Raw genomic sequence first — 13532 nt, forward strand, 5'->3', positions numbered from 1 at the left:
TGAGAATTGTGGTACTGTTACCTGTGCTCTGTTGTAGTTTTTGAGTTACTGTATTAAGGTCTGTGTAACCTGTATAGTTCCAATGTATGTACGGTGCTGCAAAACACTTGTGGTGCCTTAAAATAAAATGTAATAATAATAATGGAAGAAATGTAGTTGGACACTGTCACAGGGGCAGATGTATTAAGCCTGGAGAAGCCATAAAGCAGTGATAGGTGCACGGTGATAACGCAACAGCCAATAAGCTCCAATATGTAAATTGACAGGAGCTGATTGACTCGTGTGCGTTATCACCTTCACTTATCACTGCTTTATCACTTCTCCAGGCTTAGTACATCTGCCCTACTTGGTGAAAATAGGAGAAAGGAGAATATGTAAGTGAGGCTGGTGGAGCATATTAGTGTTCATAGAGATATAGGTGAGCCATGAAAGCACATTCCAAGGGAGTGAAGTACATGCTGTACAAGAAGGTTATATACTATATTTAAAGCAACAGATATGTCAAAGAGGATGACTATGAAAAATTGACTCTTTGACTTAGCTATGAATACATCAATTAGAAGAGAGAATATAACCTTGTTGGTCACTGGATTGAAAAGTGTGAGATAGAGAGATGCCAGGGAACGAGTGGAATCAGAGGAGAGCAAGTGTCAGTGAAGGCAAAGAGGCTTAGAAAATGAGATTGGAATTGGTCATAAATGGATGTAAGTTTGTAGTGGACAAATCTACAGTAGCAATACAGACCATGCATAAAAGGTGAGGGAGGAAAAACAGAAATACAGACCATGCATAAAAGGTGAGGGAGGAAAAACAGAAATACAGACCATGCATAAAAGGTGAGGGAGGAAAAACAGAAATACAGACCATGCATAAAAGGTGAGGGAGGAAAAACAGAAATACAGACCATGCATAAAAAGGGACGAGATTGAGATTTGAAGATTTGGAAGTACACGGTGATTTGGAAACTTTGAGTAAAAGGATGAACATGTGCAGATAAACAAGTCAGGTTTCTTGAGGCCTACAGCAGCACTAAGGCAGATGATGCATGGAGGAAAAGGTGAGTGAGGAAAAGGACAAGTAAGCACACGTGAGAGTAGTTCCAATTTGGAGAGTATTTTTCTTTTGTTTCCATATAGTTTCAATTTGTGTAAATTGGGCCATGAGATGATTGAAGACACGTTGAAAGTAGTGGAGGTGAAGGATGGATTACAATGTACATCAAAGGGTGATGAGCTGAAAGAAGATATGGGCTACGCACAGTATTTCAGTATTAGTATTGCACAGGGTTAACTAAATAATGTTAGTGGAGAGAGCAGTTATAAATAAGGAAATTGCTAAGTAAGGGGGACTAAATGACTATACATACTGTAACTAACATTGTCTGGAAAGATCATCGATTGTTAGCAAACCATAAGGAATCATAGAAAGTCTGTATTGTGTAGAAGGTGGGTGAGGTATGGAAGTTTGTAATAATTTTACATTATGGTCACAAAGAAATTAAAAAATAAAGTAAAAACAATGTGAAATTGTATTTTGTAGGAAGCATATGTTGTAAACAAATATTTATCTGTGAATGACCAGGCAGTACGCTACCAAGTGTAGAACTCACAGGAGAGAGTAGGTAGAATGCTCACTTCCTCTTGATTTCCTAATTACCACCTGTATTACTGTAACTATTCTATTGTTCTACTTCACACAAGTAACAAATGCATACTTAGAAAAAACACATACTAAAACTAGTGCCCTTAGATATATGATTACATACAGTACATTTCATACACACGGTATTATTATTGGCCAAACAATTTTGAATGTCATTAATTTGCACCTTCTTAGAGGGGAAATGGTAGGTATGGCCCTCCAAGTATACAGTATGTCAAGTTCACATTATTTTGACACAATGGGAGAAATTCAAATGTTATCGCCCCTAATCTCCCATCTAAAGTGACGGGAGATCTAAGGGGAGCAATATACAATTGATGTCCTCTATCATGCTGATCACCCCCATTAGTGTCAAGTTTAGCCGCATAAAGTGACTAAACTAAAGGGCACGATTGTGAAAAGTGCCGTTGGGCGCCCAAACAGATCACTTGTCACACATTTCAGCTCTCTACCCCAGGGGGTGCAAGCTGACATGTAGCACTTATCACACATTTCAGCTCGCTACCCCAGGGGGTGCAAGCTGACATGTAGACTGCCGGCATCTGATCGCGCCCAAACAGAGATACATTTGAATATCTCCGTGGGGCACCATTTAGTGGCTGCTAGCCACAAATTCATTTGAATCTCGCCCAATGTATCCACAGATATACCAATTAGGAAGCATAACTGTCGGTGGAGTACAGTGCAACAATGCTCAACGATGATGAGGACTATCAGAAGCATTATGTAGCTGCTTCTGATTGTCTGATTGAGCACTGATCCAGTCCAGCTGATAGTACTTAATTTAACAGTGTCGCGGATATTTGATACTAATGCTAGCCATACATCAGACCAACTTCAGACCAACTTTTCTCCAACACTCCAAACTTCCAACCATCCAACTTGTCTGTTCAACTAAAACAGTGCCCCACACATCTAAGCAACTTTTTACCAGTGCTCCACACATCTAACCAACTTTTCATCAGACCAACCAACCTACCAACTTCTGTCCAACTTGTGATGTCACCGAAGTAGGCGGACAGTGCCTTCCTACAGTTCTTCAGTTTTGTTTTGTTTTTTTTCATTTCAAAACATGCAGAATTGTCTTTTTTTCAGTGAAACTGGGCTTTTCTTTCACCACCATACATTTATTAGATTTACTTGTTTTTATACTGAACTATGGATATATATATATATATATATATATATATATATATATATATATATATATACCAGATGTAGATATTCGGCACTCCCAATGTAGTAAAATGTACAGCTTGCCTGGTGCCCTCCTGAGCTTCAAAAAGCAAACATATCACAAACGATAGGCGGCACTCTAGGACTTTTCAAAAATCAAGAACATACGTGACCCTGTTCTGACAGCTTAACGTTTCGGTCATTTTCAATCCGCCACACTTTGCTGGCGGAATCTAATAAAAAATTTTAAAAACATGTTTTTTTTGGTGGTTTTTTTGGGTGGGTAATAGCATATCTATTTATATTAGAAGGGATTAGGTACTTGGTTTGTCTTTTTTGGAGGCACAAGTATTATTTATATATTTTTAAAAAGATTATTATTATTATTATTTTATTTTTTTTAAATGGAATGGGAAAAACCTGAAAAAAAATTGCGTGGGGTCCCCCCTCCAAAGCATAACCAGCCTCGGGCTCTTCGAGCCGGTCCTGGTTCTAAAAATGCGGGGGAAAAACGGACAGGGGATCCCCCGTATTTTTAAAACCAGCACCGGGCTCTGCGCCTGGTGCTGGTGCAAAAAATACGGGGGACAAAAAGAGTAGGGGTCCCCCGTATTTTTTACACCAGCATCGGGCTCCACTAGCTGGACAGATAATGCCATAGCCGGGGGTCACTTTTATACAGTGCCCTGCGGCCGTGGCATTAAATATCCAACTAGTCACCCCTGGCCGGGGTACCCTGGGGGAGTGGGGACCCCTTCAATCAAGGGGTCCCCCTCCTCAGCCACCCAAGGGCCAGGGGTGAAGCCCGAGGCTGTCCCCCCCATCCAAAGGCTGCGGATGGGGGGCTGATAGCCTTGAGAAAATTAAAAGAATATTGTTTTTTCCAGTAGTACTACAAGTCCCAGCAAGCCTCCCCCGCAAGCTGGTACTTGGAGAACCACAAGTACCAGCATGCGGGAGAAAAACGGGCCCGCTGGTACCTGTAGTTCTAATGGGAAAAAAATACCCAAATAAAAACAGGAGACACACACCGTGACAGTAAAACTTTATTTCACACATGTCGACACACACATACTTACCTATGTTGACACGAAGCAGTCGGTCCTCTTCTCCAAGTAGAATCCACGGGTACCTGAAAATAAAAGATAATTATACTCACCTGATCCAGGGTCCAGATTATAATCCACGTACTTGGCAAAACAACAAACCGAACACCCGGACCAAACGGACTGAAAGGGGTCCCATGTTTACACATGGGAACCCTTTCCACGAATGCAGAGACACCCCGGTCACAGCTGTCACAGAAGTGTCTCTTCAGCCAATCAGGAAGCGCCACTCCGTGGCACTCACCTGATTGTCTCCGTGCGCGTCTGAAGTGACAGAAGGCTGGCGGAGGGGGGCCGCGGGGGGGGGGGGGGATTGAATTAGCGGTGCGGGAGCCGGTGCGGGCTGGAGCTGGCCCTGGTGGTGGTGAGGGGGAAGGGGTGCCGCGATCTTGGGGGGCAGTGACTGCAGGAGGGGAGCAGAGGTCCCGCGACCGCTGGTGACATGCGGGGGGTGCCGCGATTGTGGATGATATGCGGGGGGTGCCGAGATCGCGGGTGATATGCGGGGGTGCTGCGATCGTGGGTGATATGCGGGGGGTGCCGCGATCGCGGGGGGGGGGGGGTGCCGCGATTGTGGGTAAACTGTAGGGGGTGCCATGATTGCGGGTAAGTTGCGGGGGGTGCCGCGATTGCGGGTAAGCTGCGGGGGGGTGCCGCGACCGCGGGTGGGGTGCGGGGGTGCCGCAACCGCAGGTGGGGTGCCAGTGATCGGTGGTGGCGTGCGTGGGTGCAACAATCATGGGTGGGGTGCGGGGGGTGCCGCGATCGTGGGGTATCGCGGGAGGGGTGCCATTGCTGGGTGTCCTGTGACAGCGGCAGCCCGGCAGCAGTGATGTGCTACCGTAGCGGTGCGGGTGCGGTGGGGGGTGGTGCGGCTGATTAGCGGTGCGGGTGCGCGGGGGGGGTGCGGCGAATTAGCGGTGCGGGGGGGTGCAGCGAATTAGCGGTGCGGGTGCGGGGTGCGGCTGATTAGCGGTGCGGGGGTGCGGCTGATTAGCGGTGCGGGTGTGGGGGTGCGGCTGATTAGCGGTGCGGGGGGGGTGGCTGATTAGCGGTCGGGGAATTAGCGGTGCGGGTGCGGGGGGGGGGGTGCGGCTAATTAGCGGTGCGGACGGCGGCTGATTAGCGGTGCGGGTACGGGGGGGGTGGGCCGAATTAGCGGTGCGGGTGCGGGGGGGGTGCGGCTGATTAGCGGTGCGGGGGGGGGGCGGGGTGCGGCAAATTAGCGGTGCGGGTGCGGGGGGGGGGGGTGCGGCGAATTAGCGGTGCGGGTGCGGACGGGGGGGGGGGTGCGGCTGATTAGCGGTGGGAGGGTGGCTGGCGGGCGGCCGGGCGGGCGGTGAATTACCGGGGTGGCAGCCGGTGCAGGCGGAGGGAGGCTGGCGGGCGGGGTGTAAATTTGCGGTGCGGGAGCCGGTGCGAAGGGAGGCTGGCGGCCGGGGGGGGGGGGGGGGGGGAATTACTGCTGGGCGGGCTGAGCAGGGCTGAGGGAGGCTAGCGGGATGGATGGGGCGGCCGGCGGAGGAAAGGGACTGGCGGGCGGAGGGGGGTTAATTTGCGGTGGGACTGGCGGCTGGGCAGTGGCGGGTCACTGCGGCTGGGGCGGTGAGGTGGCCGGAGGGGTATGGAGCACAGAGGGTCACCTGCAGCACGAGACAAAAGTAGGCGGACCCTAGCAGCCAGTGTCCGCCTACTTATCGTTCAGTTGGGGGGAAGTTTTCCCCTACACCTGAACGATTGGTTGGGAAAATCAAACAGGTTTGATTTTCCCAACTAGTTGGTCAGACCGTTTCTGACCGTTTTTTAGCGTGTGGGAGCAAACGGCTGATAATCGTTTGCTCCCACACACTGCAAGATTATCTTTCCAACCAGCCAACTAGTTGGCTGGTTGGAAATATATCGTCCTGGTGTATGGCTAGCTTAAGTCGTAGCTGTCTATTTTCATTACTTGGTTATCTTTTCCATTTGAGCTATTGCAGGATACAAGATTGCCTTATGACTTTAAAGGGTGTAATAATAAATAAATGCATTTAGAGGTAAACTGTATTTTAAATTTGTGTTTCTATTCTATTGTGTTTTATATTGAAAATGCAAGACAACAGCAATACCAATAGGCAGATTTACATTAAAGTGCACTGCAGATGTCTTGGGAATTTATATATGTGGAATTTATATTGTCTTTTAATAAGCAATAAATAACTCATTGTAATAAAATGCCCAATAACATTTCATAAAAACAAATAATTTCTACATAATAATATAACAATAAACTGCACACAAAATGCAAATTGCAATAAACTTTAGAGACGAGAGAGAACAGAGTGCTGTATAATACTGCTACAAAGTTAATGAAGCCAGAATTATGAACATCAGATCCCACATGTCCACAACTAAAAAAGGATTACTATAAGAATGCAGGGTTATTTATATTAGAGCAGTCCATTTGGCAGCAGCATTAGTTGTATGATTGTGTGGTTAGTCCTCCAGATTCAGACTACAAATTAGATTACAAATATATAGATGTGCGACAAATGTAAAGACTTCAGAAAAGAGAAAATACATAATTTGATGTAAGTGGCCAACTCACTAGCTGTAATCAATTATGGATATCTCTCAGTCCCCTACTGTATACTCATACCTCCCAACTGTCACGATTTTTGCGGGACAGTCCCGTTTTTTGGGGACTGTCCCGCTGTCCCACCTGCAGGCAGCATTGTCCTGCGGTTGGGGGGCAGTTGGGAGGCTCCTGTCACTGTTCTGCTTAGCAGAGCAGCAGAAAATAAATGCTGTGCACAGATGTTGAAAATGGGGGCGTGGCTCACGACCGCGAACCCCCATGAAGCCACGCCCCTTTTTCCATAGGCCATGCCCCTTTTTCGGACGGGTGCGCACAGGTATCCCTCTCCCTCAGTTTAAAAAGTTGGAAGGTATGTATACTCCTAATGTAAACTCCTTTTCATTACTACTGAAGTTATAAGTCTTTTAATAACACAACCATTCAACACATGGACCTAGGGGGTAATTCAGACCTGGTCGCTAGGGTGCATTTTCTCTAACGTCCTAGAGGATGCTGGGGACTCCGTAAGGACCATGGGGGGAGAGACGGGCTCCGCAGGAGACATGGGCACTTTAAGAAAGAATTTAGTTCCTGGTGTGCACTGGCTCCTCCCTCTCTGCCCCTCCTCCAGACCTCAGTTTGATTCTGTGCCCAGAGGAGCTGGGTGCTTTTCAGTGAGCTCTCCTGAGTTTGCTGATAGAAAGTATTTTGTTAGGTTTTTTATTTTCAGGGAGCTCTGCTGGCAACAGACTCCCTGCATCGTGGGACTGAGGGGAGAGAAGCAGCCCTACTCTCTGAAGCTAGGTCCTGCTTCTTAGGCTACTGGACACCATTAGCTCCAGAGGGATCGGTATGCAGGATCTCACCCTCACCGTCCGTCCCAGAGCCGCGCCGCCGTCCCCCTCGCAGAGCCGGAAGACTGAAGCCGGGTGAGTATGAGAAGCAAGAAGACTTCACAGGCGGCAGAAGACTTCGTGATCTTCACTGGAGGTAACGCACAGCACTGCAGCTGTGCGCCATTGCTCCACACACCTAGCACTCACCAACGCCATTTTTTCTCCACAGCACGCTGAGAGGAAGCTCCCCAGGCTCTCCCCTGCTGATACACGGTAGAAGAGGGTTGAAAAGAGAGGGGGGGCACATAATTAGGCGCAAAAAAGTATATAAACAGCAGCTACTGGGTTAACATTAAGTTACTGTGTTATTCCTGGGTTATATAGCGCTGGGGTGTGTGCTGGCATACTCTCTCTCTGTCTCTCCAAAGGGCCTCGTGGGGGAACTGTCTTCAGAAAGGACATTCCCTGTGTGTGTGGTGTGTCGGTACGCTTGTGTCGACATGTCTGATGTGGAAGGCTATGTGGGAGAGGAGCGGGAGCAAATGAATGTGGTGTCTCCGCCGACGGCGCCGACACCTGATTGGATGGATATGTGGAAGGTTTTAAATGATAATGTAAATTCCTTGCATAAAAGATTAGACAAGGCTGATGCATTGGGACAGTCAGGGTCTCAACCCGTGCCTGATCCTATGTCGCAGGGACCGTCGGGGTCTCATAAGCGACCACTATCCCAAATTGTTGACACAGATACCGACATGGATTCTGACTCCAGTGTCAATTACGATGATGCAAAGTTACAGCAAAAGTTGGCTAAATCACTTCGATATATGATTATAGCAATTAAGGAGGTTATGCACATCACAGAGGAAACCCCTGTCCCTGACACAAGGGTTTATACAGTATGTATAAGGGAAAGAAACCTGAGGTAACTTTTCCCCCCTCACACGAACTGAATGAGTTATGTGAAAAAGCTTGGGAATCTCCAGATAAAAAACTGCATATTTCCAAACGGATTCTTATGGCGTATCCTTTCCCGCCAACGGACAGGTTACGATGGGAATCCTCCCCTAGGGTGGACAAAGCTTTAACACGCTTATCCAAAAAGGTAGCCCTACCGTCCCAGGATACGGCTACCCTCAAGGATGCTGCTGATCGCAAACAGGAGGGTACCCTGAAGTACATTTATACACATTCAAGTACCTTGCTCAGACCGGCAATCGCGTCGGCCTGGGTCTGTAGTGCAGTAGCGGCATGGACTGATACCTTATCAGAGGAGTTTGATACCCTAGATAGGGATACTGTTTTATTGACCCTGGGGCATATTAAAGACGCTGTCCTTTATATGAGAGATGCTCAAAGAGACATTAGTCTGCTGGGTTCTAGAATAAACGCTATGTCGATTTCTGCCAGAAGGGTCCTGTGGACTCGGCAATGGACAGGTGACCCCGACTCAAAACGACATATGGAGGTTTTACCTTACAGGGGTGAGGAATTGGTGAAGGTCTCTCGGACCTGGTCTCCACAGCTACGGCTGGAAAGTCAAATTTTTTGCCTTATGTTCCCTGACAGCCTAAGAGAGCACCGCATTATCAATGCAGTCCTTTAGTTCACAAAGAAACAGGAAAGTCCGAGGTGCGTCCTTTCTTGCCAGAGGGAGGGGCTGAGGAAAGAATCTGCACAATACAGCTAGTTCCCAGTAACAGAAGTCCTCCCCGGCCTCTGCAAAATCCACCGCATGACGCTGGGGCTCCACTGGCAGAGTCGGGGCCAGTGGGGGTGCGTCTTTGGAATTTCAGCCACATGTGGGTTCACTCCCAGGTGGATCCCTGGGCAATAGAAATTGTGTCTCAGGGTTACAAGCTGAAATTCGAAGAAGTGCCTCCTCGCCGGTTTTTCAAATCGGCCCTACCGTCTTCCCCCCTAGAGAGGGAGATAGTGTTAAATGCAATACAAAAATTGTATCTTCAGCAGGTGGTGGTCGAGGTTCCCCACCTTAAACAGGGAAGGGGTTATTATTCGACCATGTTTGTGGTTCCGAAACCGGACGGTTCGGTCAGACCCATATTGAATTTAAAATCTCTGAACCTATACTTGAAGAGGTTCAAGTTCAAGATGGAATCGCTAAGAGCGGTCATCGCCAGCCTGGAAGGGGGGGATTTTATGGTGTCACTGGACATAAAGGATGCGTACCTTCATGTCCCCATTTATCCACCTCATCAGGCGTACCTAAGATTTGCGGTACAGGACTGTCATTGCCAATTTCAGACGTTGCCGTTTGGTCTCTCAACGGCTCCGAGGATTTTCACCAAGGTAATGGCGGAAATGATGGTGCTCCTGCGCAAGCAGGGTGTCACAATTATCCTGTACTTGGACGATCTCCTCATAAAAGCGAGATCAAGAGAGCAGTTGCTGAACAGCGTATCTCTTTCACTGAAAGTGTTACAACAACACGGCTGGATTCTCAATATCCCAAAGTCGCAGTTGGTTCCTACGACTCGTCTGCCTTTCTTGGGCATGATTCTGGACACGACCCAGAAAAGGGTTTATCTTCCGACAGAAAAAGCCCAGGAACTTAAAACTCTGGTCAGGAACCTTTTGAAATCAAGACAGGTGTCCGTGCATCATTGCACTCGAGACCTGGGAAAGATGGTGGCCTCATACGAGGCCATTCCCTTTGGCAGGTTCCATGCAAGGACTTTCCAATGGGATCTGTTGGACAAGTGGTCCGGATCACATCTACAGATGCATCGGTTGATCACCCTGTCCCCCAGGGCCAGGGTGTCGCTCCTGTGGTGGCTGCAGAGTGCTCACCTTTTCGAGGGCCACAGATTCGGCATTCAGGATTGGATCCTGGTGACCACGGACGCAAGCCTCCGAGGTTGGGGAGCAGTCACACAGGGAAGAAATTACTAGCGTCTTTGGTCAAGTCAAGAGACTTGTCTGCACATCAACATCCTGGAACTAAGGGCCATATACAACGCCCTACGTCAAGCGGAGGCCTTACTTCGTGACCAACCAGTTCTGATCCAGTCAGACAACATCACCGCAGTGGCTCATGAAAACCGCCAAGGCGGCACAAGGAGAAGAGCGGCAATGGCGGAAGCTACCAGGATTCTTCGCTGGGCGGAGAATCATGTAAGCGCACTGTCAGTAGTGTTCATTCCGGGAGTGGACAACTGGGAAGCAGACTTCCTCAGCAGTCACGACCTACACCCGGGAGAGTGGGGACTTCATCCAGAAGTCTTCGCACAGATTGTGAGTCGGTGGGAACTGCCACACATAGACATGATGGCGTCCCGCCTCAACAAAAAGCTGCAGAGGTATTGCGCCAGGTCCAGAGACCATCAGGCAGTAGCGGTAGACGCCCTTGTGACACCGTGGGTGTTCCAGTCCGTCTATGTATTTCCTCCTCTTCCTCTCAAACCCAAGGTGTTGAGAATAGTAAGAAGAAAAGGAGTGAGAACAATCTTCGTTGTTCCAGATTGGCCACGACGGACCTGGTATCCAGATGTGCAGGAAATGCTCACGGAAGATCCGTGGCCTCTTCCTCTAAGGCAGGACCTGTTGCAACAGGGACCCTGTCTGTTCCAAGACTTACCGCTGCTGCGTTTGACGGCATGGCGGTTGAACGCCGGATCCTAGCGGAAAAAGGTATTCCGGTTGAGGTTATCCCTACGCTGATAAAGGCTAGGAAGGAAGTAACAGCAAAACATTATCACCGTATATGGCGAAGATATGTTTCTTGGTGTGAGGCCAGGAATGCTCCTACGGAAGAATTCCATCTGGGCCGTTTCCTTCACTTCCTACAAACTGGAGTGGATTTGGGCCTTAAATTAGGCTCCATTAAGGTCCAGATTTTGGCCCTATCCATTTTCTTTCAAAAAGAATTGGCTTCTCTCCCAGAAGTTCAGACTTTTGTTAAGGGAGTACTGCATATTAAGCCTCCATTTGTGCCTCCGGTTGCGCCTTGGGACCTTAATGTGGTCTTGGACTTCCTAAAGTCACACTGGTTTGAACCACTGAAAACGGTGGAGTTGAAATATCTCACTTGGAACGGTGGAGTTGAAATATCTCACTGAAAACGGTGGAGTTGAAAACGGTGGAGTTGAAATATCTCACTTGTTATTAGCCCTGGCTTCGGCTAGGCGAGTGTCGGAATTAGCGGCTGTATCACATAAAAGCCTCTATCTGGTTTTCCATATGGATAGAGCGGAATTGCGTACACGTCCTCAGTTCCTGCCAAAAGTGGTTTCATCCTTTCATATGAACCAACCTATTGTGGTGCCTGTGGCTACACGGGACTTAGAGGATTCCGAGTCCCTTGATGTGGTCAGGGCTTTGAAAATTTATGTAGCCAGGACGGCTAGAGTCCGAAAAACAGAAGCACTGTTTGTTCTGTATGCAGCAAACAAGCTTGGCGGCCCTGCTTCAAAGCAGACTCTTGCTCGCTGGATCTGTATCACGATTCAGCAGGCGCATTCTACGGCAGGATTGCTGTTACCTAAATCGATCAAGGCCCATTCCACTAGGAAAGTGGGCTCTTCTTGGGCGGCTGCCCGGGGGGTCTCGGCACTACAGCTGTGTCGAGCTGCTACTTGGTCGGTTACAAACACCTTTGCAAATTTTTATAAGTTTGATACCCTGGCTGAGGAGGACCTCATGTTTGCTCAATCGGTGCTGCAGAGTCATCCGCACTCTCCCGCCCGTTTGGGAGCTTTGGTATAATCCCCATGGTCCTTACGGAGTCCCCAGCATCCTCTAGGACGTAAGAGAAAATAAGATTTTACTTACCGGTAAATCTATTTCTCGTAGTCCGTAGAGGATGCTGGGCGCCCGTCCCAAGTGCGGACTTCTTCTGCAATACTTGTATATAGTTATTGCTTCAATAAGGGTTATGTTATTGTTGCATCGGGCGTGAACTGATGCTATGTTATTGTCATACTGTTTACTGGATTGTTATCACAAGTTATACGGTGTGATTGGTGTGGCTGGTATGAATCTTTCCCTTGGATTAACAAAAATCCTTTCCTCGTACTGTCCATCTCCTCTGGGCAAAGTTCTCTAACTGAGGTCTGGAGGAGGGGCAGAGAGGGAGGAGCCAGTGCACACCAGGAACTAAATTCTGTCTTAAAGTGCCCATGTCTCCTGCGGAGCCCGTCTCTCCCTCCATGGTCCTTACGGAGTCCCCAGCATCCTCTACGGACTACGAGAAATAGATTTACCGGTAAGTAAAATCTTATTTTTGCAGCCCTGCGATCAGATAGTCGCCACCTACAGGGGGAGGATATTTGCTGTGTGCAGGTGTGCGATCGCATTTGTAGCAGAACTGCACAAACATCAGTTTGTGCAGTTTCTGCTCAGCCCAGGACTTACTCGGCTGCTGCGATGGTCTCCTGGTTATCGGGGTCGGAGCTGACGTCAGACACCCTCCCTGCAAACGCCTGGTACCTCCTGCGTTTTCCCGGACACTCCTACAAAACGGTCAGTTGCCACTCACAAATGGCCTATTCCTGTCAATCACCTTGCGATCGCCCGTGCGATCACTTTTTTGCACCATCCCGTCGCTATGCACCGATACCCGGTGCAGTCGTCCGACACGCCAGTGCATTGTGGTGCATACGCATGCTCAGTTCGGATCTGATCACAGGCTGTGAGAAAATGCAGCCCAGCGATCAGGTCTGAATCGGTCCCCTAATTTCCTTTGCTATATAGAAACTGCAACTTTTACATTTATTAACAACACTATAATGACGCTACTGTATTCTCTCTTGCGGACAAATGATTATGCTACTTTATCTTTTACTATTAACACTCATGCAAAATCTCTATGCTTTCTCTTTCTTATGGCTGGCATAATTATATGCACTTTTGCACCTAACGCACTGGTTGTTAATGCTATATTTTAACAGTAGATTCATCTGTCTGATCATACATTGTCTGCATGTGTATACTGTATGCACCTGCATTTTTTTCTACATATACTCCGGGTGCAAAGACAGATTCTCCTACAGCACAGGTTCTCAAACTCGGTCCCCAGGACCCCACACGGTTCATGTTTTGCAGGTCACCTGTAGATTTTTAAAATGTGATAGTTGGTGATACACAGTGCAGCTGCTGGGTGACATGGAAAACGTGAACCGTGTGGGATCCTGGGGACCAAGTTTGAGAACCACTGTCCTACAGTATGTAGTGGTT

The sequence above is a fragment of the Pseudophryne corroboree genome, chromosome 1 (assembly GCF_028390025.1).
Source record: "Pseudophryne corroboree isolate aPseCor3 chromosome 1, aPseCor3.hap2, whole genome shotgun sequence".
Taxonomy (NCBI): domain Eukaryota; kingdom Metazoa; phylum Chordata; class Amphibia; order Anura; family Myobatrachidae; genus Pseudophryne; species Pseudophryne corroboree.